Below are 26,067 nucleotides of genomic sequence, written 5' to 3' on the forward strand. Positions count from 1 at the left end.
TCCTTCCCCACTTGATTAGCATATATATTATGATGATCAGCGCTGATTTATTTATTTTTCCTTTTGCTGTATTTTTTGTATGCCTATGAATTGCCATTGATATCTTTCTTCTGTATATGTGTTTTTCTTCTCTGTGAAATTATAAATAAAAAATAAAATAAAAAAGATAGTTATAATATACAGTAAGGCTAGCAAAAGGACAGAGTTCACGTGAATTTAGCCATGAGGATCGCTTTCATTTCTTTTTTGAAGAAGGCAGAGGACGGGGTTGTTCTTGTTTCAGTGGGCAAAGTGTTCCAGATCCTAGGAGCCATACCAGAGAATGAACGGATATAGGTTTTTTCCTTGGCAAATCGTTGTGGTTTTAGAAGAAGTGTCTTGTCACTCCTGGAGGCTCTGCTGCCCGCAGAGAGCTCCAGTTTCTGAGCTAGGTAGTGCAGGGAATTGTGATGTAGGGCCTTGTGCGTCATACAAGCGATTTTAAGATTAATTCTAGCTTCAAATGGAAGCCAGTTGAGGGCTCTCAGGTCAGAGGATATGTGAGAGTTCCTCTTTGGGCCCGTGATGAGTTTCGCAGCTGAGTTGATAGTGGCTCTTAGTGGGGCTGTCGATGACCTTGGGAGGTCGCATAAGGTTACCGCCCCATATTCCACTCTAGGTATTACTAGGGCTTAAACTGCTTGTTTGAAATCGAAGCCTGGCAGAAAGGGTTTAAGTTTTCGAAGGGTCTTCAGGTGGAAATTGGCTCCTTTTGTGGAAGAGCTGATATGCTTCTGCATCTTTAAGTTGCTGTCAAGCGTTATCCCTAGTGATTTCGCTAAGTCGACGATGAGAGGTTATCCTTTGAGAGCTGTTAAGTGCTTCAGCCAATCCAGGATAGTGGGAGTTTTGTTAGGGGGAGCGATTAGGAGGAATTCCGTTTTGAGGGAGTTTAGTTTCAAATGGTTTTCGACCAGCCATGTAAGAGTTTTTTGTAGAGTGGAGTTGAGTGATTTGATCTCATCAAGTGAGTGGATCTTGAGGTAGATTTGGGTGTCGTCTGCATACATATGGAAATGAATCTTGGCGAGGCTGAGAAGATTGGTAAGAGGTTCCATAAAAGGGTTGAACAGGGTCGGTGAGAAGGAGGAGCCTTGTGGAACTCCTAATGTGACTGGCATGGGTTGGACTGGGAATAGTTGACCTTGAATCTTTGGGATCTGTTTTGAAGGAAGGAGGCGAACCAGTTAAATACAGTACCAGACATTCCCATTCTATATTTCAGGAGTTCAAGCAGGTTGTCGTGTTTGATGGTGTCAAATGCTGACGATAGGTTGAGTAGGATAAGTAAGCAAGCTTTATTTTGGTCCAGAATTTTTAGAGCGTTGTCAATTACATGTGTCATGGCTGATTCGGTACTGTAACCTGCTCAGAGGCCTGATTGAAATTGGTTAAGCAGGTTGAATTGATCAATGTGTCTGTTCAGCTGCATGTTAACACATTTTTCCAGGAGTTTGGCTAGCATAAGTATGTTAGAAATTGGACGATAGTTATTTAGTTATTCAGCTGTTGTTTTCTTTAGGATAGGCGACACCTGACCTGTTTTCAGGGTGTCTGGAATGTATGCTTGAAGGAGGGACGTATTTATGATCTTGGTCCAGAGAGGTAATAACAGGGGAATTCAGTCTTTTAAGTAATTAGCCGGGAGCGGGTCAGTGAAATTATTGGAGGGTTTTGGAGAGGTTAGTGTCTTTAATATGGAATCTTCACTGTAAGTGTTGGATTGGGACCAAGTAGCATTGTTTTTGAGTTTGAATTTTGGGAGAATGTTAGTTTGTGCACCGGCCAGGGGCACAGATGAGTTCTTATCCATGTCTGAGAAGGATAAGAGGTCTTTGAGTAGATCTGATTTTATGGATTCTGTTTTAGAGGCGAAGAAGGAGGCAAATTCCTCACAATTGGGTAGATTAAGAGGGATGGCGTTCAGGAGACTGGATATGCTCTCTGTTTGGGTTTTGATAAGATCGAAAAGCTTTTTGGGGCGGTTCTTGGCTTGGTCTAGTTGAGTCCTGAAGAAGTCGGTTTTAGATTTTCAGATTTTTCTAAAATAGGAGTTTCTGGAGATTCTTAGAAGCTTGAGATGGTCAGCTGAGGGTGCAGCTCTCCAATGCCGTTCAATTAATCTGAGAGAGCGTCTGTCTTCATTTAGCCTTAGACACTGGCTTGAAATATCTGAAACATTTGTAAACTAGACAGGGGAAGCGTATTTTGCATTGCACGCACTAGTAATTCAAACATTATTTGTAAAAATGCATAATGAGGGAACATAATCACAGAAAACCACAAAATGAGTATTGATGCAGCCACTGAGTTTGTAAATGAAGATCTGTGTGGGTACAGATAGAATTTTAAAAAAACTCGTAAAGTTTTACCCATGTTGCCGAAAAATACAGGGAACTCACCCCTAACTGTGTTTTAAGAGCCGCTTAACGATAACACATGCTAGGTTCGAGGCTTCTGCGGTCCAAGCAAGATCTGGTGAGACGAGGTGGTGCTGCTTTTCACCAGGGCTAGTTTGTACCACATGGCGTATAAACTCCGTATCTACCATGAAAAGGTACGTCTCTGGCTCTGCTCAACTTTTCAATGGTCTAATAGTTTCGCCTTCACCCTGCAGAAATCATGTTTCGTCCTCGAAGTCTCCTTCAACAACGTCGTCCTTCTCAACAAGGTTCAGCAAGCACACATTAAGCCAATCAACGCAGAACATCCCAAAATCCCAATGATCTGAGCAATTGAAGACCCATGGACAACCTTCCCTACCTGGCAAAGCTACTCTGGACAACAGGAGCATCTGCACCCCTGGAAAACAGGTTCAAGTCCAGTCATTTGTTTGACCCAGCCCAAGTGGGCAGCAGGCTAGTTCATGGTGCTTTCAGTATACTGCCACCAGTGTGGGACCATCTCTTGAAGGAAGCAATTCCCAGAGCCTGCTGAACTGGCATCTGATCTGCTCATCGGCAGTGCCACACTGCCACCCATAGATACACGCACTGAGCGGCATTTACCCTGGCGCAATCGGAATCTGTACCCACCAGCATACACTGGCACTAAATACAGCATGTGCAGACTGGTAAAACACAAGCACTGCCACGGGGAGCTCAATGAGAAGAAAACCAGAGTCCTCTCAGGTATGCAGAGGGAGGCTACAACTCATCCAACTAAAACCATGTCAGAGTGAATGCTTTTGGGAAGGACAAACAAAATAAATAGGGGCAATGCCCCTAGAGAAGTGTGGCTCAATGGTTAGAGCGGCAGACCCTGATGCAGAGGTCTAGCCCGGGAACAGGGTTCAATTCCCCGCCTCGGCGGGTCTTGGGCTAAAAAATTCCACGGACCTGATCATTCTCGCCTTGGTGCCTATTCCAATCATGGAGTCCCACTCTGCAACTCTGGGCAATAGCTTGCTTAATCTCCACAACGGCCCCCACAACGCTAAGGATGCCTGGCCTCCACCTTGGGGGTGCCCAGGAGTGGACACCTCACAGGGAAAGCCAGAATGGGTTCCACAGCGGTATTCGTACAAGCGCCTTGAGACCCTTGCGGGTGAGTAGTGCGCTATACAAGTATCAATTTATTGAATGAAGAGCAGACAAGTGAGCTAGACATCACAGACATCCAGTTGTGATATGGCATATGTTATGTATTAAAAGCCATAGGCCTTGCCAAGAGACACCTAAATCTGTCTGCTGCGACCTAAGATGCAAATGTTCATAACAGTATACACAAATAACGATTTAAGAAAGCAAAATGAATAATCGGCATGCTTGTAGTTTAAAAAGTGTAATGCAAAATAGAAGTGCATTGCTTATCAGTCACTAGAATACATAACAGCCAAAGATACAACCAGAAAACATCAGAGATCAGGAATAGCCTGTGCACCATGCAGAGGAAGCTGAATCGCACAGAAGTTCATCACGTTTCTGTCACATTGATCAGAGTGTGACCTAAACAGATAGATGGTCTCCCATTTACGCTCAAGTGACTATAAGAGGCATTCTCCCCCGATCTCAGAGTCAAACTAAACGGTACAAAAGGGGGTGGTGATGGACGGAGCATCTGACACTCACACCCAGTCAACAGATCTGGGTTTAATCCATCACCGTTCTTTAGCCCACTCTGCCACTCCAGTTCAGACATGGCCATATGCAAATCAGCCTGACCCTGTGCCTCATGGGAACAGTCCAGCCCGAACTGCCAAGCCATGCCTTCCCCGGACTGGAAACAAGCTTCCTAGGACTGGTTTCTGGCATTTCAGCCGTCTTCAGGAGGCTTGCTTGAATCCAGTGGCAAAGTGAGCAAGGGACTCACGTCTGAGCATACCCTGCCAACTTATGGCGAACAAAGCTGTACAAAAGGGGGTGGCTAAGATGCGTGGATCTTACGCGCATCCCGCGATTTGGCACTTAGGGTCCTTGTGGGACCCCCTGAGCAGGCCTAGGGGGTCAGGGTGTGTCTACCCTGCCCCCTTTTCACGTTTTGCGGAGTTTGTTTTTGGTTTCTTGTGCCTCGGTTCTACCGAGGCACAAGATGGCTGCCAACGTTTCCTGATTTTGACAGTTGTCAGCCAATTAGCATTCAGCTCGTGCACGTCAGGGTGCTTGTAGGCTGCACGTAGGGTACGCGGATAGATCCGCGGATCCACCGCACCCATAGATATATATATGTGATTTTAACTGTCATTTTCTCAGGAACTACTGAACGGATTTACACCAAATAAGCAAAAGGCACGAGTCTGAAGTGAGGACTACCTCTTTGCCAAATTTGGTGTAATTCCGTTCAGCCGTTCGGGCTGTAGCTGTGGCTAAAGGTCCTATGGGAAATTACATGGGGAAAACACGTTTTGGGACCCCCCTTTTTTCTCGCCCCCCGCTTTCAGGGAAGGAGCAGAACTAAGCTGGCAAAAAGTTTGGAAAATTTCAAGAAGATTCATCAATCGGCGCCAAATTTATTGGCAATAGAATGTTGCGGATTTCCTACGCATAATAGGTCCTAACTATAACTACCTACTGGCGACCGCAGGTAGGTAATATATATATATATATATATATATATATATATATCACCTACTGGTGGTCGCCAGTAGGCAGTTATAGTTAGGACTTAGCTACCATAGGAAAGCCGCAACATTCTATTGGGAATAACTTTGGCGCCGGTTGAGGAATTTGCGTGTAATTTTCCAAAAGTTAGGCCAGCTCTGCTCCGCTCCTTCCCTGAAAGTTTCGGGGGGATTCGTGAAGTGGGGGCCGAGAAGAAGGGGGGTCCCAAAACGTGTTTTCCCCATGTTAATTTCCATAGGACGAAAAGACAAGGCTACAGCCCGAACCGCTGAACGGAATTACACCAAACTTTGCAAAATTGTAGGGACTGGTACGCAGAAGTGCCTTTGCTATATTTGGTGAAAATTGCTCCAGTGGTTTTTTCGAAAATTAACTTCAAAAACACATATATATCTATAGGCGCGCTTCCAGCGCTTACCGGTACGCGTACTGTGGAGCGCACCCGGCACGCTACGGGAGTGCGCGAGCGGAAAGCTGATTGGCTCTCGGATGTCTGTCAACATTCTAAACAGTCCGGAGAGTCCGCCATCTTGTGTCTCGGTAGAATCGAGACACAAGAGGTAAAAATAAAAAGGGGGAAAAGATTAAAAGCGGGCAGGGTAGACACCCCCTGACCCCCTCCGTTTTCTGAGGTGGGCCTAGAAGGACCCTGAAGGGCAAAAAACCAATTTTTTTTTGTTGAAATTTTCGCGGGGTAAGCGCTGGGTGCGTTCCCATGTACGCTTCCCGGTACACGTACCCTGAGCGCACCACGGGGAAAAACAGTGTAAAAAATTAGAGTAAAAAAATAATTTAGAGTGCTTAGAGGTAGGGTAGCTCTGAAAAGAGCTGTTGTGTTATGTGGGTGTTTTTTGTACCTACAAGTAGGTACCAATACAGAGTCTCAAATTCAAGAGGAAGACTCTATTCCCCTCACCTGTAAAATGTACACCATCTCTCCTATAGATGCCTTGCATGTTGTAACGCAAGTTGTTGTGGTATATGGAACCCATACCATAGTCTCTGAGGAAAGCAGAAACAGATTTATTCACATGTTTTCTTGCTTTCTCAATCTGTGGACAAAATTGGTTGGACCAGTTTCATTTTTGCCTTGGGCATATTTTAGAAAATACCAAGGCAGTTTTGGGGAAAAGTGACATCAATTGCCCAAAGATGTCCTTTAAAAGCATTTCCAGACCTACCCCAGTCAAAGTGCCCATGTCATTGCCACACAGTGCACAATTATGAGGTCAGGGTGTGGTAGATGCATAAAGGATTTTACCAATGGTATCAATTGGTGACTTCTCAATCCTCTCTGTCCAATCCACACAATGTCCACATTTGGTAAATCAAGGTTGGAAATACCTCTGTTTGTTGCACATTTTTCACTCCAGTAGACAAAGCTATGACCCACAAACCAGATTTTTTGCATCTTGAAGGTAGATGTGCTTGTATTCAGATGAGTTGTGGAAATGAAATGGCAGTTTGAAAGTTGGAGTTATGAAAAAAAGTGGTTGAGATTCAGTGCACTTGAAAAACAAGAAATGATTGGTGGTTTCTTAAAATTCTCCACTGAAAATTAGGATGCATGCTTTTTTTTTTTAAAGAAGTAATTTTAATGGTTGAGAAAAAGTCATTGAAAGAAACATTGCACATGATTAGCTACTACATTGAGAGGTCAAACACCCTTGCTGGATTCTTTTGCATCATAGTATGATGAATTTTTCAACTGTGTGCTGAGTTAGGTGGGAGTTACCATGGTATCAGGGTGAATGAGCACTGAGGGGATGGGTGAATATTATGTGAGTTTCAAAGTGTTGAAATGTAGAACCAATTAAAATGTTAGTTTGGTTTTGAAATAGTGTGGGAAGAATTTTAATTGGTTAAGTTCAGGGATATGTCTGAAGAATTACAGGGAATCAGGGCCATTTCTGGTTGCAGTGCTTCAGGTGCATTTCAGAGATTCTGCTTAAGAAAATCTGGTGTGTGTGACTGACACTGTTCTAAATCTTCAAAAACATTTTTAAAGGTGAGTAATGATTCTTTTAATAAAGATAGACTGCTGTATGCACTATGGGGAAGATTAAGAAGCACTCCCTTTAACTCATCAACACTCCCTCATTTACCTTTCTATGCTCCCTCACTTAGTCTCCTTCTCTCACTCCTTCCTTCACTACCTCTATGTCCTCACTCCCTCACTCCCCTTGTCTTACGCTCACTCGCCTTTATCCACCCTCTATCATCCCTCTTTCCTCAACCTCACTGCCCTTCTCTCACCCTCCCTCACCCCTGTTCCCTTACTCCGGTTCCCTCACTTAGCCTCATTTCCCATCCTTAACTCCCCTTCCCCTTTCTCTCCTCAAGCACTCACCTTTTTCCAGTCCCTCTGCTTCACTCCCCTTCCCCTTCTTTCCTTCCTTTGCTCCCTCAGTCATTCCCCTTCCCTCACTCACCTTACTCCACTTTACTCACTCCTTCTCTTACTCCCTCTGTCCTCTTACTTCCTCACTCTTCTTCCCTCACTCCCTCTGTTACCCTCACTCCCATTGTCCCCTCACTCTCTTACGCCCCTACACTCACCCTCACTCACCTTCCATCCCTCATTGTCGTGAATCCACCCTCCCTCACTCCCCCTTCCCTGTCACTCACTCCCCTTTCCTTACTCCCCTTTCCTCCTTTAGTTTTCCTAACTCACATTCCTTTAGTATCTTACTCACCTTCAGTTCATTTCTCTCTCCCTCTCTTCCTCTCTGTCACTGAATCTATCTGCCTCATTATCCTCTTAGTAATTTGCTCTCGCTCTATTTCTTTTTCACTCTCTCTGACCTTCACCATTCCTTTGTTTTCCTTTCTGAGTCCTTCACTCCTACTTTATCTCTTACTACCCTTTTATGACTTTTAATATCCTGCTTTGTCTCTTGTATTGTGAAATATATATTATAAATATTATAACTTACTTTTTTTTTCTCTTTCACAGATATAAAATTTACTGAAAATATGTAATTAAGTTTACATTACTTATAAGGTAAGTTTGACATACAAACTTTACTTTCTCAACACTCTTTTCCTTAACCGCACTACTCTTCTCTCACCCACCCACACCCCTGTTCCCTTACTGCGCTTCCCTCACTTATTCTCAATCCCCATGTTTACTCCCCTTTTCCCCACTCCCCTCCCACACTCACCTTCTTTCAGACCTTCTCCTTTACTTTCCTTCCTCTCTCTTCCCTTCCTTCGCTCCTTCACTCTTTTCCCTTCCCTTACTCTCCTTACTCCACTTCACTAACTCCTTCTCTTACTCCCTCTGTCCTCTTACTTCTACACTCCCCTTCCCTCATTCTCTCTCTGTTAACCTCATTCTCTCCGTCCTCTTAGTCTCTCACTCCTCTTCTGTCATGCTCACTCCCTATAACTCAGCCACACTCCCACACTCACTTTCTTTCAGATCTCACGTTTTACTTCCCTTCCTCTCTCTTCCCTTCCTTCGCTCCTTCACTCTTTTCCCTTCTGTTACTCTCCTTACTCCACTTCACTAACTCCTTCTCTCAGTCACTCTGTCCTCTTACTTCCTCACTCCCCTTCCCTCACTCTCTCTCTCTTACCCCCATTCTCTCCGCTCTCTTAGTCTCTCACTCCTCTTCTGTCACACTCACTCCCTATAAGTCAGCCACACTCCCTCACTTATCTTTCTTTGCTCCCTTACTCAGTCCCTTTCTGTCACTCTTTCCTTCAGTACCTCTATCCCCTCACTTCCTCACTCCCTTTGTCTTACCCTCACTCACTTTTATCCACCCTCTTTCATCCCTCTTTACTCATGCTCTCTGCCGTTCTTTCACTCCCGTTCTCTTAGTCTGCTTCCCTCACTACCCCTCATTCCATATCTTTCTCTCCTTTTTTCCTTTACTTTCATCCCCCACTCACCTTCTCTCAGTACCTATGCTTCAGTCCTCTTCCCCTCTATTCCCTTCCTTCGCTCACTCACTCATTCCCCTTACCTTACTCACCTTACTCCACTTCACTCACTCTTTCTCTCACTACCTCTATCCTGTCATATCAATTGTGCAAAGGCGCCCAGTGGCGTGTTTTAGGTTGGGGGATTAAGTCCCCTTGAATCATGAGTGTCCCTGGGGTGCAAGTAACCCACCAGGTACCTCCAGTAAGCGCCACAGAGCTGCGTTGCAGAGAGGTGTAAAAAGTTGCATGGCCTGGACCACCTGTCTGCCACGCAGCGCAGTGGTCCTTACTGGAAGCACCTGGTGGCTTGTTGGCCCCCAGGGGCCCTCAGAATTGAAAGGGAATAAATTCCCTAACTTTAAACACACCACAAGGCGAGTTTGCACACATGTCACCCCAGGCCCTACCCCCTCAGGATTCAATGGGGTGTGGGGCTACCCTGCCCTCTTTTCTCGTTTTGCGCGTTTGTTTACTGTTTTCTTGTGCCTCGGTTCTACCGAGGCACAAGACGGCTGCCAACACTTCCTAGTTTGGAGTGTTGACAGCCAATTAGAATGCAGCTCGTGGTCGCGAGGGTCCGCGGATCCACCGCGCCTCAAGATATCGAAACTTTAATTTTTTTATTTTCTCAGCAACTACTAAACGGATTTACACCATTTAAAAAAAAAGTCTCTTACTGAGCCAAGGGCTACCTTTGTGCCAAATTTGGTGTAATTCCGTTCAGCAGTTTCTGCTGTAACTATGTCTAAACTTTCTTATGGGAAATTGATTTTTTCACCTCTATTTTTTTAATTTCTCAGGAACTATTCAACGGATTGACACCATTTAAAAAAGGTCTCTTTCTGAACGAAGAGCTACCTTTTTGCCAAACTTGGTGTAATTCCGTTTAGCAGTTCGGGCTGTAGTCGTGTCTAAAGATTCCTATGGGATATAACATGGAGAAAACACGTTTTGGGAACCCCTTTTTTCTCGGACCATACGTTTTGAAAATTTCACGAAGATTCGTCAACCAGCGCCAAAGTTATTGGGAAAACAAAAAACGAGTTTCCTATGGAAACTAGGTCCTAACTATAACTATCTACTGGCGACGGCCAGTAGAATATATATATATATATATATATATATATATATATATATATATATTACCTACTGGCGGTCACCAAACTTGGCAAAATTGTAGGGACTGGTAGCCCGATGTGCCTTTGCTATGTCTCAAGATATGTGCTCCAGAGGATTTAGAGTAATTTAGGTTCAAAAAATTTTATATATCTGTAAGCGCGCCCTGGTGCGCGTACCGGGGAGCGCTCCGGGCGCGCCACGCGACCTGCGCACGGGAAGCTGATTGGCTTTCGGGTGTCTGTAAACATTCAAAACAGTCCGCAGCGGCCGCCATCTTGTGTCTCGGTAGGATCGAGACACAAGAGATGGTAAAAACAAAAGGGAAAATAATGAAAAGGGGGCAGGGTAGACCCCCCCCTGACCCCCTAGGTTTGATGTGGGGGCCATAAAAGGGTTCCTCGGGTAAAAAAAAAAATGTAAATTTTTTTCGATTTTCGCGGGGGGAGCGCCCGGTACGCGCACCGGGAAGCGTACCGGGGAGCGTACTATAGTGAAAAATAGTGAAAAAAGTTAGAAAAAGATAATCATTTGGAGTGATCAGAGATAGGGTAGCCCTGAAAAGGGCTTTTGGGTTCTGTGGCTGATTTAGGTACCTACAAGTAGGTACCAATGCACAGTCTTACATTCAGGAGGAATATTCTATTCCCTTCATCTGAGAAGTGCACACCATCTTCTCTGTAAATATCTTGCATGTTGTAACGCAAGGTGTTGTTGTATATTGAACCCATTCCATAGTCTCTCATGTAAGCAGAAACAGATGTATTCACATGTTTCCGTGCTTTTTCAAATTGTGGACAAAATTGGTTGGACCACTTCCATTTCTGCCTTTGGCATATATTGGAATATACCAAGGCAGTTTGTGGAAAAAGTGCCATCAATTGATCAAAGGTGTCCTTTAAGCATTTCCAGACCTACACCAGTCAAAGTGCCCAAGTCATTTCCTCCACAGTGCACAATTAACAGGTCAGGGTGTGGCAAATGCAAAAAGGTTTTCACCAATGGAATCAATTGGTGACATTTTAATCCTCTCTGGCCAATCCATTTGATGTTCACGTTTGATAAATCAAGGTTGTGAAAATTTCTGGTACTAGCATACCTTTGAGCCCAGTGGATATAGCTATGTCCAATAATCCAGACAGAATACATGGTGAGAGGAGATTCTGATGCAGTCAGATGAAGTGTGGAAAAGAAATGGCAGTTGGAACAATAGGAGGTTGCAAAAAAAAAACTGTGGAGTTTCAGTGCTCTTGAATCACAAGCAATGATTGGTAGAATGAGATAGGTGAAAACTGAAAGTTAGGGTGCATGGTTGTGTTCTGTGTAAGAAGTAATTTGAATGGTTAAAAAAAAGTCATTTAAAGAAACATGGCACCAGATAAGCTGGTGTATTTGCAGGTCAAACATCCTTGCAGAGGTGATTTGCAACATTGTAGAATAAACTTTTAACCCTGGCAGCTCAGTGAGGAGGGAGTTGCTATGGTAACAGGTAGAAAAGGCTGAGGGGGGAAGGGTGTTGGTTTGAAAATACAGAGGGAAGAGTTTTGATTGGTTACCATGAGGAATATGTGTGTACAATTAGAGGATTTCTGTGCCTTTATGGTTTGCAGTGCCTGGAGAACATACCTTTTGCTCTGCTAAAGAAATATTGGTGTGTGTATCTGACACTGTTCTGAATCTCCTAAAGCATTTGTAAAGGAGAGTTATGATTCATTTAATATACATAGAGACTTGTATACTCTATGGAGAAGATTTGGAAGCAAATTGTGTTTTTTTAATGTTGCTTTGTGTCATGCTTTTTGATAATGCTTGGTAAAAAGTTTTTACTGCATAGAGGAATTGTATTTTGTAAAATTGTGAAGTTTTAGTAGTGATATGGAATGCTTTTATTTGGGACCTGTGCTGTGTTTTTTAAATGTGAAGTCAAAAACGATTTTGTGAAAAATGAATGGATTTTACATTTTTTAAAAGGAATAAAGAATGTGTGCATGTTTAAAGAAATACATTTGACTCTTTACAATGATGTTACCTGTGTTAACTCAGTGTAGGAAGCATATTGAGTTTGTTTGCATAGAGGAATTGTATTTTGTAAAATTGTGAAGCTTCATGTGCAAGATTTTGCCTCAGTCTTATCCCTGCTGTGAGGCAGATGGTTGTAAATATGATCTGTGCTGTGTTTCCTAAATGTGATGTCAAAAACGATTTTGGGGAAAATAAATGGATTTTACATTTTTTAAAAGGAATAAAGAATGTGTGCATGTTTAAAGAAATATATTTGACTCTTTACAATGATGTTACCTGTGTTAACTCAGTGTAGGAAGCATATTGAGTTTGTTTGCATAGAGGAATTGTATTTTGTAAAATTGTGAAGCTTCATGTGAAAGCGTTAATTGTATTTTGTAAAATTGTGAATTTTTAGTTGTGACATGGAATGCTTCTACATAGGACCTGTGCTGTGTTTTGTAAATGTGATGTAAAAAACGATTTTGGGGAAAATAAATAGTTTTTACATTTTTTTAAAGGAATAAAGAATGTGTGCATGTTTAATAGAAATACATTTGACTCTTTACAATGATGTTACCTGTGTTAACTCAGTGTAGGAAGCATATTGAGTTTGTTTGCATAGAGGAATTGTATTTTGTAAAATTGTGAAGCTTCATGTGCAAGATTTTGCCTCAGTCTTATCTCTGCTGTGAGGCAGATGGTTGTAAATGTGATCTGTGCTGTGTTTCCTAAATGTGATGTCAAAAACGATTTTGGGGAAAATAAATGGATTTTACATTTTTGAGTATAATGTGGCGCAAAGGTTTAAAAAATGACGCATACATGCGTCACTTTTTAAATATGGGAAAAAAAGGTACATGTTTGGGCTTTCCTGGGGAGCCTAGGTGGTGAGGATTGTATCTAAGTGTGCAGTGGACTAGGCTTCATGAAGCATATCCCTGTCTGCATTCTTAGACATAGGTGTCAATTTGACTCTTTACAATGATGTTAGCTGTGTTTTAAAACAGTGTAGGAAGCATATTGAGTTTGTTTGCATAGAGGAATTGTATTTTGTAAAATTGTGAAGCTCCATGAGAAAGCGTTTGCCTCACTCTTATTCCTGTTGTGAGGCAGGTGCAAGATTTTGCCTCAGTCTTATCCCTGCTGTGAGGCAGATGATTGTAAATAGGATCTGTGCTGTGTTTTCTAAATGTAATGTCAAAAACGATTTTGGGGAAAATAAATGGTTTTTACATTTTTGAGTATAATGTGGCGCAGAGGTTTAAAAAGTGACGCATCTACCTACATGCGTCAATATTTAAATATGGGGCAAAAAAGGTACTTGTTTGGGCTTTCCTGGGGAGCATAGGTGTTGAGACGAGGACTATACTTTTCAATACAGGCCTCACCTTTTGTGCACCACTGGAGAATCCTCACCTGATCTGTAACCCTGTATAGATCGTTTGCTTTTTGTCATTGCTTTGTTGTTTGGTAATAGTGGTCTATAATGTGCTACTGTTTTTCTTTAACACAGATTGAAATCGTTATTTGAAGAAAAAGCAAAGATGCCCACATAGGAAAGAACAAAGAAACAAAGTAACCGGGAAAAATCAAAATTAGCAACGGAATTACTGCATTCTTCCACAACAGATACTTCAAAAAACAGGAACAAAGCTCCTGGTAAGACAACTAAGTCTTTTTTACGTAACATATGTACATCCAAAAAAAATGATGGACACCATGTAGAAAAAGAAAATGAGAGAGTAAAATTGAAAAGGAAGGAGAGAACTTCAAAGAATCCTAAAACTGGAGCAGGAGAGAATAATATGTATAGGAATAGAAGGCAGAATCAGTTTAGAGACATTCGTAGACGAATGTTTCGCAATAGAGTGGTTTTAAATTTGTTAAAAAACATTAGGAAAGGTAAACAGAGAGCTGCTTTTTATAAGAAAAAGAAAAGTGTAGAGAAGATTGTTGATCAGGCTTTTGAAGTTAAGAAAAAATTATTTATTTTAATAATCAATAGAATTAGGACACTTAACAAGACAATTGATGTTTTCAAACCAAACAGTAGATGGATAAGAGTAATTAATCGGACTAATTTTTGTAAAGTTTTTTCCTGGAGAATGGATGCACAGTTCAAGTTGTGAGCCATTTTTTAATGAGGAGAGTTACTTCCAGGAGAATGATTTAGTGCATGCAGTTGACACCAGTGGTCGAGCGTATGAAGTGAAAGACGGTTGTCCGATTGAAAAAGAGAAACTTGTGCCTAGAGAACCAGAAGAGGTGTTATCTGATGGAGTTTTAGGGAGACGTAGTAAGGGTCCAGTGTACACTTGGAAGTGTAGTAGTATTTGTAGTGTGCGACAGGAATCAATTGATTTGTTTTGTAATTTCTTACGTACATATAGTAAAAAAAGTATAAAGCAGAAAGTGAAGTTGTTGCAAGACTTAGATCCTTGCAGAGTGAGAGGAATCACAGGTTTGCAAGGCCATTCACTGGCTTGTCTTTCTAGAAAAGTCTGTCAGAGTGTTTTTCATCATTTTAGGATGTTAGCAGTGCATCATACCAAAATGAGGAAATTAGTGAGAATGTTGTATTATGCAAAAAGTCCAGCACGTAAGCTTAAAAAATTAAACAGTGCTCTTTTGCATGGAACAGAATTAGATGTGAAGAAGATTTGTGAAGAAATTGAGATTTGTTATTTTCGTTAACAAGAGGACAGTGTAGAAATTGAGACAGCAATTCAAGGTAATGTGGAAGACAATGTACAGATTTTGAATACAGAAAAGTTTGAGCAGGAAATTACCAGGTTTAAGGTGAAATCAAGTGAAAGGCCGAATTTTACTTGTGTGTGTTGTCGACGAAGTCATTATAAGATTCAGACTAGGTTAGTTGATTTATATGCAAAAAGTGAAAAGATGGATAATTATGAGTGGAAAGATTTAGCAACTTATTTGTGGGTGGAGAATTCTTTTGATTTGAGTTCTGATCAGCGTATTTGTAAATATTGTTATGACAAATTAAATCAAAACAGAATGCCTGCTAGAGCTGTTCATAATAATCTGGAGTTGATAGACATTCCCCGTGAATTGATGGATTTAAATACATATGAGTCTATTTTGATTCAATGTGTCCATCCTTTTCAGGCAATTGTTCGCATGGAGCCTAAGATAGGGAAATTGCCTCCTACAGATTTGCTGAGAGGATTAAAGGGAAGAGTTGTTTATTTGCCCCTAGATTTGAAAAAAAATATTGATACAATTGGTATAGAAAAAGTAGAAGAGGAACCTTTAGTTATTCTAGTTAATGGGGTTCCAACAAAGAGTAAAAAAATCTGGCAAGATTTAGTGGATGTTAGGAAAGTCAAAAAGGCAACGTTGTATTTAGTAAAAAACAATGAGTACTACAAAGATGTATGTGTTGCAGCAGAGGAAACAGCTGCAGATGAAGACAGTGATTGTTCAGGCGGCCAAATTGAAAAAGTTGATGTGTCTAGAAGTGAAGAAATATATGAACATTATACTGTTCATCCTTTGCATTCCAAAGAAGTAATGGGGAATGCAATTGAATTGTTTCAAATGAAAACAGCAAAAGGAAGTCCCATTAGTGTATGGGAAGAAAGTTTGGAAGCTCGTTGTTTTCCACAGCTATTTCCAACAGGTCGAGGTGGACGATATGATGATCGACCACTTCAAATTCCTGCATCTGAATATCGAACTGTAAGATTATATGCTGAAGATGCAAGGTTTCGTCAATGCATTCCCTATTTGTTTCATCTACTGTATGAAAGTGACTTGTCTGGGCTTTCTTATGCAGTAAACCATATTCTGAAAAGTGGAGCACATCTACAAAATGTTTAGGCGAGGGACTTTATGGAGAAAGTGAATCTGCAAGATAATATTTTAGAATCTCATCTAATCAATCTCATGGCATGTCAGCATGGTACAAATGAGTATTGGTACCGTCGCCATGGGGAATTGAAATGTATGCTAAGAAACTTAGGAACTCCTACATGGTTCCTCACTCTTAGCTGTGCCGAGTATGCATGGGAGGACTTACATCAATTTCTACGAGAGGCCAATGCTAATATACAAAATATAGAATTCAAAACACCTGGAGAACTGTGTTCTTTGGATCCAGTGAATGTATGCAGATATTTCAATCATAGATTTGAAGCTATGATGTCTTTTATTACCAACAAAAAAAATCCTCCCCTTGGAGAGGTTTTGGATTTCTTTTGGAGAAAGGAGTATCAAGCGAGAGGTGCTCCTCACATACATATGTTGTTATGGATTAAAGATGCACCCAAATTTGGAACAGATTCAGATGAGACAGTCATGAGTTTCATTGAAGAGTATTCAACATGTCCTGTTCCGAAAACTACGGAAGAAAACAGTTTAAGGCAACAAGTTTTACGCTTTCACTCCCATCGTTGTGGAAAGTACTGTCGTCGAAAATTCAGAAACAAGGACAAGTTCTACACAAAATGTTGTTTAGCTTTTCCACGACCAGTGATTTCTAAAGGAAGAGTAAATAATTTAATGTCTTCTCTGCGACATACTGTGACGAGGAAATCACCCAAAAATACATACAATTTAAAAAGAGACGAAGAGTCCAAGTACATCAACGACTACAATCCAGTGATTTTTTCCATGTGGAATGCTAACATGGATATTCAATTCGTTGCTGACAACTCTATTGCTGTAGCTCGATATGTGACGTCTTACATCACAAAAAAAGAAAAGACAGAACTGAAGGAAATGTGGGAGGACATTTCACATGAAAAGAGTCTAAGCAAGAAATTGTACAGTTACAGTCTGAAGATGTTGTCGCATCGAGAAATTGGAGCATATGAATGTTCTGATCGATTGTCGTCAGCAAGTCTCTATGCCAAATCTAGAACCATCATTTGGGTGAGTCTAGGTCTTGCTGCAACACGAAATCGAGTTTTGAAATCTGTACAAGAGATAGAGTATTTGGCGGAGAAAGAACCAGAAAGTACAGATATTTTGAAGACAAACATGTTGGATACATACTATCCAAATAGAAGTCATCACCTTGAGAACGCTTGTCTCTATGAAGTTCTGCAAAGATATATTTATAAGAGGAACATCAGAGAAGATATCAATAATGGAATATATGGAGTCATTGGATGTGAAGGATGTCTAGTGAAACAGAAAAAAGGTCATTTGATTAATCATCGCAAATTGTGTTGTGATAATCCAGATAAAAGAGAATTTTGCAACTGTTTAAACCATGGCGTGAAGAAGAGGAACTTCTTGGAGATTTTCTCTGTTATGAAGACTCCTTTAATGCAACGAAGGATACCATAGAATGTCCTGTTTTTCCAAATTATCTGCAAATGTTGAATGAAGAAATAGAGCAAGAAGCCACAATTGCTGCAGAGATTGCGAGAGACAGTTCTCAAGGTAGTCAGAGTTCTGCTTCATTGAGTCAGGATCCACTAGGAGGACCAATTATCCAAAATGAAGCTGCTACTGCCATGGATGAGGTGGAAAGAGCTATGGAACAAGCTCAAGATGATGAAGTTAACTTAGAAGATTTGGTGAAACAACTAAACCTTGAGCAGAAACAGATATATGACGAAGTCACAGAACAGATTGAACATGGATTCAGTCATGAGAAAAAAGAGTGCTCATGTACATCATTTAAGCCTGTCCAACTGTACGTGAGTGGAGAAGCGGGAACTGGAAAAAGTTTTCTGATTAAAGCCATTGCAACTTATCTGCAGAAAAGGACTGAATCACCGCTGTCTTGTGTTGTTACCGCTCCAACTGGGCTGGCAGCACATAACATTAAAGGGATTACTTTACATCGTTTACTGATGCTGCCAGTGGAGCATGATAACAAATTGGAGTATCACAAGCTATCTGGAGATGCGTGTTCCGAAGTTTCGAGAGTCCTGAAGAAAATGAAACTTCTTATCATTGATGAAGTAAGCATGGTGTCAAATATAATGCTTGCTTTTGTGCATTTGAGAATGCAAGAAATTCTTAGAACAGACTATGATGTCTTATTTGGAGGAAAACATATTATTGTTTTTGGAGATCTTCTGCAGTTGACTCCAGTGAAAGTCAACCTGTGTTCAAAATACTCACTCATGAAGATACCAGGAAGTGCTTAGGGAGCATTGGAAACGTTAATATATGGTTAAACGTTAAATATGCAGAACTGCTTCAAAATATGCGGCAGGCAAAGGATGAAGATTATAAAAATATTCTACAAGATGTAAGGATCGGAAAAGTAAGTCAGCAAGGGAAAGAAGCTTTACATGAAAGATTAATTTCAAATTTGTACCCAAATGAAAACATTCTTCCAGAGAACATTTTTAAGAAAGTTAACGAGAAGAAATCTGGCATATGTTTGTTGCCAACTCTGAAAGAATGTTCCATGTTCAACAACAAAATGTTACAGTTAGAAAATGAAGAGATAGTGAAACTGGAAGCTATTGATAAAATAGAGCATATGGGAGCAACAATTATTTTGTCTGAAAATTTGAAATCAAAATTGGATTCATTAGAGAAGACTATATCTAAAACTGCTGGTTTTGAAAAGACTCTGAATGTGTGTTTGAATTGTCGTGTCATTTTAAGAAGGAATTTAAATGTTGAAAGAGGTCTGGTAAATGGAGCAATGGGTTATGTTGTTGGTTTTGTGAATTACAAAAATAGAAATGGAATTGAAATTTTAAAAATTAAATTTGATGACATTGATGAAATAGAACAAATTTGTCGTTGTTCAGCTAGATTTTTGCTCGTGAAAGACTTATATGTTCGCCGAAAACAGTTTCCTATTTGTTTGGCATATGCGGTGACAATTCATAAGTCTCAAGGTTTAAGTGTAGATAGCGCTTTGGTGAACATTGGTAGTTCTGTGTTTAAAGAGGGTATGGCATATGTGGCATTATCACGAGTCAGAACTTTATCAGGATTGTACTTGATTGAGTGTGATGAAACAAAGATTTGTGCAGATCTAGATTGTGTAAAAGAATACAATAGGTTAAGAAGAGAGTATGCTCCACATTTGCCTCAATATCCTCTGATTGAAAAATGTGTGGTAGGCCGAAAAAGAAGAAATGAGAGTAATTGCAGTGAGGTATCAGCAAAAAGGCATGAAGTAGATAAAAGTGTAATTGTAAAGAGAAACAAAAAGGATTCTGTTGAAGATGTTGTTGGATTTCAGTTTGAAAACAGTTCTGGTGTCAACTGCTATGCTAATGTAGTAGTTAATGTTGTTTTTTTTCTTCAAAATTTACAAAGACAGATTGTTGAAAATCGGGAACAAACATTGTGCTGTTTATTGAATTCTGTGTTAGACAAATGTAGTAGTGATAGAGCAAAAATAGAAAGTGTTTCAGAAATTAGAAATCTTCTAGATATATGTTCAGGTCAAAATCAATTTTCACAGAATATTCAGCAGGATTGTCAGGAATTTTTAATATATATGTTTGATGTATTACAAGATGGAGTAGATATAAAAAATCTATTTGGCCTTTCTTATCAATGGCAACATGACTGTGATAACTGTGCTTCATCAAGTACTACTAGAATAGACTCTGAAAGATTTATATATTTAACTTTACCAGACTGCAAATCAGTGTCTTTCAATAATCTAGTTAAAGCAGCGGATCACAATATGGTGTGTACCCAATGTAAGTCTGCAATGCTGTCCACATTATTTCTACAAAATTATGGTCACTATGTTATTTTAATGTTCCAACGATGTAGACCTGATGGAACTAAATTGACAACTTCTGTTAAAAATGTTGTGGCTTCTCAGTTATCGATATCAGGAAGAACCTTTGCAACTGTAGCTATTATTTTTCATGACGGTCCTTCTACAACATCAGGGCATTACACATGCTATTTAAAAACTTCTAATGGTTGGACCCAATTTAACGACACTCATTTGACTTTCAAACAACGTTTGCCTTTTGGCTTTATAAATTCATACCTAGTGTTTTTACAGCCAAAATTTAGGTAAAGGTAATTGGCCTATGAAGACGAGAGGAGTACTCATATATACTCATACATCTGACACTATTTGGCCAAATGGAAAGGTGCAAGAATGAGTAAAGAGTCATGACTGAACAAAAGGAGTATATTAAAATTTTGAAAATATTTCAGATGTTCTTGGAGCTTTTCTTGTAGAAAGTCGATGAAATGGATTTCTAAGTGAACAGCAAAGTACTATGCAACGAGAAAAGGACCTCCATGATATACTATTTGGCCTGAAGGAAAAGTAAGTCAATCAAAGATTAGCGTACATTTGTCATTTGTCAGTATATAAGGTTTTTTTTAAAACACAATCTTTTAGACTGTGTTTTTTTTTTCCCGCTGTCATATGATGAGTAATTTGAACTCACTGCTTTAAGTGAAATTCAATATATTCTGAGAACAGCAAAAATAAACTATGTAACATGTTGTAGAAGTTATTCTATACTTTGGATTGTGTAAATTAAATTGTATTCCCATTCTCTGACATCCACTCTCCCTCGCTTATCTTTGTTTGCTCCTTACTTTTGACCTCTTCTCTCTATTTTTCGTTCACTACTTCTCTGTGCTCAGTGCCTCACTCTACTTGTGTTATTTTCACTTGTGTTTATCTACCTTCTATTACTTCTTTTACAACAACTTCACTGCTCCTCTCTCATCGTTCTTCATCCCATTTCTTTTACTCTGGTACCGTTACTATCCATCATTTCCTTTCTTTCAATGTCCTTCTCCTTACTTCCATCACTAAATTATTTTCTCTCAGTACCACTGTTTTAGTCGTCTTTTCCTCTCTTTCCTTTTTTTTGCTCACTTACTTTTTTTCTTTTCTCACTCATTGTACTCCACCTCACTCAGTTTTTCTCTTAGTGTGTCTACCTTATAACTTCCTCAGTCCATTTCCTTCAATTGTTGTATATTATTCTGTCTCCCTTCATTCTATGACTGTTCTTCACTTACTCTCAGTTATCTTCTATTCCTCATTCTTCTAAATGCATCCTTAATTAGACTGTTTTCTGTCCCAGTCATTATCTTTTTACTTACTTCTGTTTCCTGATTTAGTTTTGCTAACTCACATTGTTTTAGTATCTTTTTTACCTTCAGTTCATTTCTCTGTTCTTCTCTCTTTTTTTCTTAGTGAATCTATATGCCTTACTCTTTGTAATTTGCTCTCCTTCTATTTCTTTTTCCCTCTTTTTGTCCTTCTTCTTTAGTTTATTTCCCTTTCTGTGTTCTTCACTCTAACTTTATTTCTAATTAGAGTGTTATGTTTTTAGCTCTTCATTTGTATCTTTTAATTTAAAATACATATTTTACTAATTATAACTTATTTTTTCTTCTCTCTTTCACAGATACCAACTGTAGTAAAATCAATTAAAGTTACATTTATTATATGGTAAGTATGACTAAAAAAATGTAGTTTATTATCACCCTTTGCTTTAAGGTCACTAACATTTTCTCAATCTACCTCACTCCTGTGTTTTTACTCTGCTTCTCTCACTTATTCTTATTCTCCATGTTTACTTCCCTTTCCCTATTTACCCTCTCATATTCAACTTCTTTTGATCCCTATTCTTTACTTCACTTACCCTCTGTTCCCTTCCTTTGCTTCTTCACTCATTCTCTTTTTCTTAATTATTTACCTTACTCCTACACATATACCTCATCCCCCTCCCAACACATACACACACCTGCAACATACACCCCACACACACACCACACACACACCTCATACACACACAAAAAACCTCCCACACACACTCCTCAAAAACACACACACATTCCATACACACACATACATCGAACACATATACACCCCACACTCATACACTTCTCACACATATTTCACACACCCTCATCTCTACCCACACCAAAACACTCCACACAACCACACCCACAGACACACCTTACACACCCACACTCCGACCTACACCCACTGACTCCCTGTAAGTCACACACACTGCATTACTTATCTTTTTTTGCTGTTTTACTCAAGCCCATTCAGGTACTGTTTCCTTTACTCTCTTTGTCCTCTCTCTTTGTCACTCATCATGTGTTATCCTAATTCAATATTTCTCCCTCTTTCACCCCTCTTTACATATACTAGGGGTAGCGCACCGGGGAGCGTAACAAGGGGAAAACCAAGAGAAACAGTAAAATAATATTTTAGAGTGCTTTGAGGTAGGGTAGCTGTTGTGTTGTGTGGGTGATTTACTTACTGCACTCCTTCCACTCCTTTTCTCAGTCCCTCTGTTCTCACAGTTCCTCACTCCCGTTCACTCAGTCCGTCTCTCTTACTGTAATTGTCTCTGTTTCTTCACTCTTTCACTACTTGTTCATTATGCTTCAATTATTCCATTTCTGTTACTTCTTCTTTTCTTCTTTCAGTTTTTTCTCTCTGTCAATCCACATGTTTTAACTTTAGTCGATTTTATCCATCTTATTTCATCCCTCTTTAGTTATGCACACTACTTTTTTCTCTCTCTCCCTCACCAGTGTTAATTAAATCTGGTTCCGTTATTACCTTTTATTTGTACATCATTTTTTCTCTTTCCTTTTACTCTTTACAGCCACTCACATTCTTCATGTGCCTCTGCTTTAGTATTCTTATTCTCTTTCTTTGTTTCACAGCCTTATATTTTTTTCATTTTCTCTCTTACACTTTCTTATATCTTTTACACTGTTTTACTATGTATTACACAGTACCTCTGTGTTGCTCTCTCTTGCTGTCTGTCTCTTAACATTACTCTCTCTTTCTCTTTCTCTTATGCTCTCCTTCTCTTGTTTTTAAAAAAAAAAAAATTTATTGCGCTAACGGGGCGCTCTCCGGTGCGCGCACCGGGAAGCGCACCCATGAGAAAAATGAAGTCAAGAGTGCTAAAAATGTTAGTAATTTTTTAAAAATGGGAAGTAGTTCTGAAAAGAACTTTTTTAAATGTTTCTTTTGTTTTTTTTAAAATTTATTTTATTTTTCTGAACATTTTTTTGTTGTTGAATTTTTTGAACAATTTTATGTTTTTTGGGGGGGGGAACAACGAAAAACAGGCATTAGAAAGGGCTCAACAGGAGCAAAAAAAATTGTTTTACTTCTTGGGGCGTTTTGAGCACTTGTGGTTTTCAAATGCTCTATTAATTAAAATGATACTCATATTCCCATATGAAATTAGTTCACCACAATAAATGCACACTAGCTTCATGTGCACAAAATTCTGTTGAATATTTGGGACCGTCTCCCTCGCCTCTGGTCCCGATAGAGTTTGCTGTGATGATGTACTGGCCACAGGAGTTCGTGGGTTATCCTGGAGGTGACGCAGCTCAGCAGCGCTGTAATTGATTGGATGCAACCTCTGCATGTGGCGGTGCATAGTATAGTTTCTAAAACTATACTTTTTGTTTGTACCTCTAGACAAAACATCTTTGCAAATGAGGCATGTCACATATCGGGCATTGACCTTTTTTTTGGTCTCGAGGGTAAGAAAAAAATTGCCATATAAAATTGGCTATGTGGTGGGATTTCCGGGGCTCTTCACGCAAGAACTGCCTCGGCTCTGTGTCCTCTTCCTCTTCTTCTTCCTCTTCCTCTGGGTTTGGAAGGAACTGTGCAGGTGGTCCTTCTTTCCTAGGTGGTTGTGGTGGTGGTGGGGGTCCACCAGCTGCAGCTACTACAGATGTCATTATTTTAAAAAGCAGAAACAGGTCTTCCTCTCACAAAGATGAAAGTCAGAGTGAGGAAAAAAGGAGGGGTTTTCATCATTTGGGGAAAAAAAATAGTTCTAAACCAATGAAAAGTGTTATTTACAGGTCACATGACCTGTCACGCTTACGTTACGCGTCCCGCTCCGCGCCCGGAGCGCTTCCGGTGTGCTGCGCTTCGCGCCTCGTTCACGCACCGGAGCACTTCCGAGTGCGCTAACGCGGCGCGTCATAAGACGCATTACGCGGCAACGCGATACGTCGCACTTACGCGACGCGTCACGATGTTGTTCTCGAACGCGGCAGTTGTGCAAACGGAACGTTTCCCGGTGCGCGGATCGGGTCGCGGCATAAAATTGAGCTAATGGGAAGCTACCCGGTGCGCGGACCGGTAGCGAAACTAAAAAAAAAAAAAACCATTATATACATAAAAAAATTATATTAAATACATATAAAATATATTTTTCCTTTAAAAGAAGAATACATTTAACAGCTTTTAATATTTGCTATTAAAAAACCATTGAAATTTACTGAAAAAACCATAGGTTATAGACCATATATAGTTAGGAATTAGCATTTACAAAACCTTGAAAATTCACTGAAAAAACCATAGGTTATAGACCATATATAGTTAGGAATTAGCATTTATAAAACCTTATTTTACTCACACAAAACCATTGAAATTCGCATATATAGTTAGTTGCACTAACTATATATTTCGCGCACCCGCAATCCACTGCTGATGACGTCACATATTACATCATTCATGACATGGTCAGTGACATCACTGATGACATCACTGATGACATCTCAAATGACATCACTGATGACATCACTGATAACAACATCCAGTGACTGTATGTTTCTGTAAAGTTTAAATATGTCTTACATATTGAAGAATGAGTGGATGTATAAGTGTCTGGATGAAGGATTTAGTAGGTGCATGACTGACTGTATGAGTGAGTGATTAAATGTGTCTCACTGAGTGCATGGGTTAGTGACTAAACTGTCTTAATTTGTGCATCATTATGTCTGTTGTTCTGTAAACTGCTGCATTTGTTGATCAGTAGCTATATGAGTAACTATATGGGTTATTGATTGGTTGCCCAAGTATTTGTATGAGAGACTGAGTGTGTGTGTGGGTGTTTGGGAGGTGTATGACTCTGTGCATAGATGTGTGAGCAGTTGATTCACTAGATGTATGGGTTCAAAAGTGCATGTGAAAACAGCTGTATGGGCGGTTGACTGTGTGCATGAGTGTATTGGTGAGTGAATGGATATCTCAGTGCTACATGTCAAAGTAAGAACATATGTAAAACACAGTATATGTGAGAGTTGACATATATAAATAACTGTGCATAAGAGCCAGTGAATGTGTGAGTGGCTGTATGGATCATTCTGAAATTGTATCAGGGATTGTATAAGAGAGTAAATATGTGTTAGTATCTGTTTGAATAAGTAAGGTGTGTATAACTGTATAGTTGAGGAAATGGAGGTGTGATTGATTCTTTGCATGACTGACTAGGTGTGTGAGTAACTCCATGGATGAGTGACAGTCTGTGAGTGTCTGTTTACACTGAGTGTATATAAGGTTATATTAGAGTCTGAAGAAGTTCATCGTATTATCACATGAATGATGTCATCAGTGATGTGATCAGTCATGTCAAATGAGATGTCATCAGTGATGTCATCAGTGATGTCATTTGAGATGTCATCAGTGATGTCATCAGTGATGTCACTGACCATGTCATGAATGATGTAATATGTGACGTCATCAGCAGTGGATTGCGGGTGCGCGAAATATATAGTTATTGCAACTAACTATATATGCGAATTTCAATGGTTTTGTGTGAGTAAAATAAGGTTTTATAAATGCTAATTCCTAACTATATATGGTCTATAACCTATGGTTTTTTTCAGTGAATTTTCAAGGTTTTGTAAATGCTAATTCCTAACTATATATGGTCTATAACCTATGGTTTTTTCAGTGAATATATATATATATATATATACATACACATATACATTTTAGGGGGAGTGTTCCCTATAGTGAGTTCTTACGCGCTAAGGGGAACTGCAACACAGATGTCACATATCAAAAAAACAGACAAGATATGATGAAGAGGTTCAGGAACAGAGGCTATCCGGTCAAAATGTTACATAAGGGGGCAATAAAAGCTGATTCCATCAGCCACCATGATGCCCTGTATTCACCCCCCAAAAGCAC

The 26,067-nt window shown here is 39.9% G+C and overlaps 1 long non-coding RNA gene across 1 annotated transcript in view; it reads left to right on the forward strand.

Annotated features, from left to right (window-relative positions):
- The window catches only part of LOC144792958 (uncharacterized), a 251,239-nt gene that overhangs the window by 52,625 nt on the left and 172,547 nt on the right, over positions 1-26,067 (forward strand). Inside the window, exon 2 of the long non-coding RNA XR_013602643.1 lies at positions 8,056-8,103. This is a non-coding gene — a long non-coding RNA (uncharacterized LOC144792958). The remainder of the gene's footprint in view (positions 1-8,055; positions 8,104-26,067) is intronic.

Source organism: Lissotriton helveticus, chromosome 11 (assembly GCF_964261635.1).
Source record: "Lissotriton helveticus chromosome 11, aLisHel1.1, whole genome shotgun sequence".
Taxonomy (NCBI): domain Eukaryota; kingdom Metazoa; phylum Chordata; class Amphibia; order Caudata; family Salamandridae; genus Lissotriton; species Lissotriton helveticus.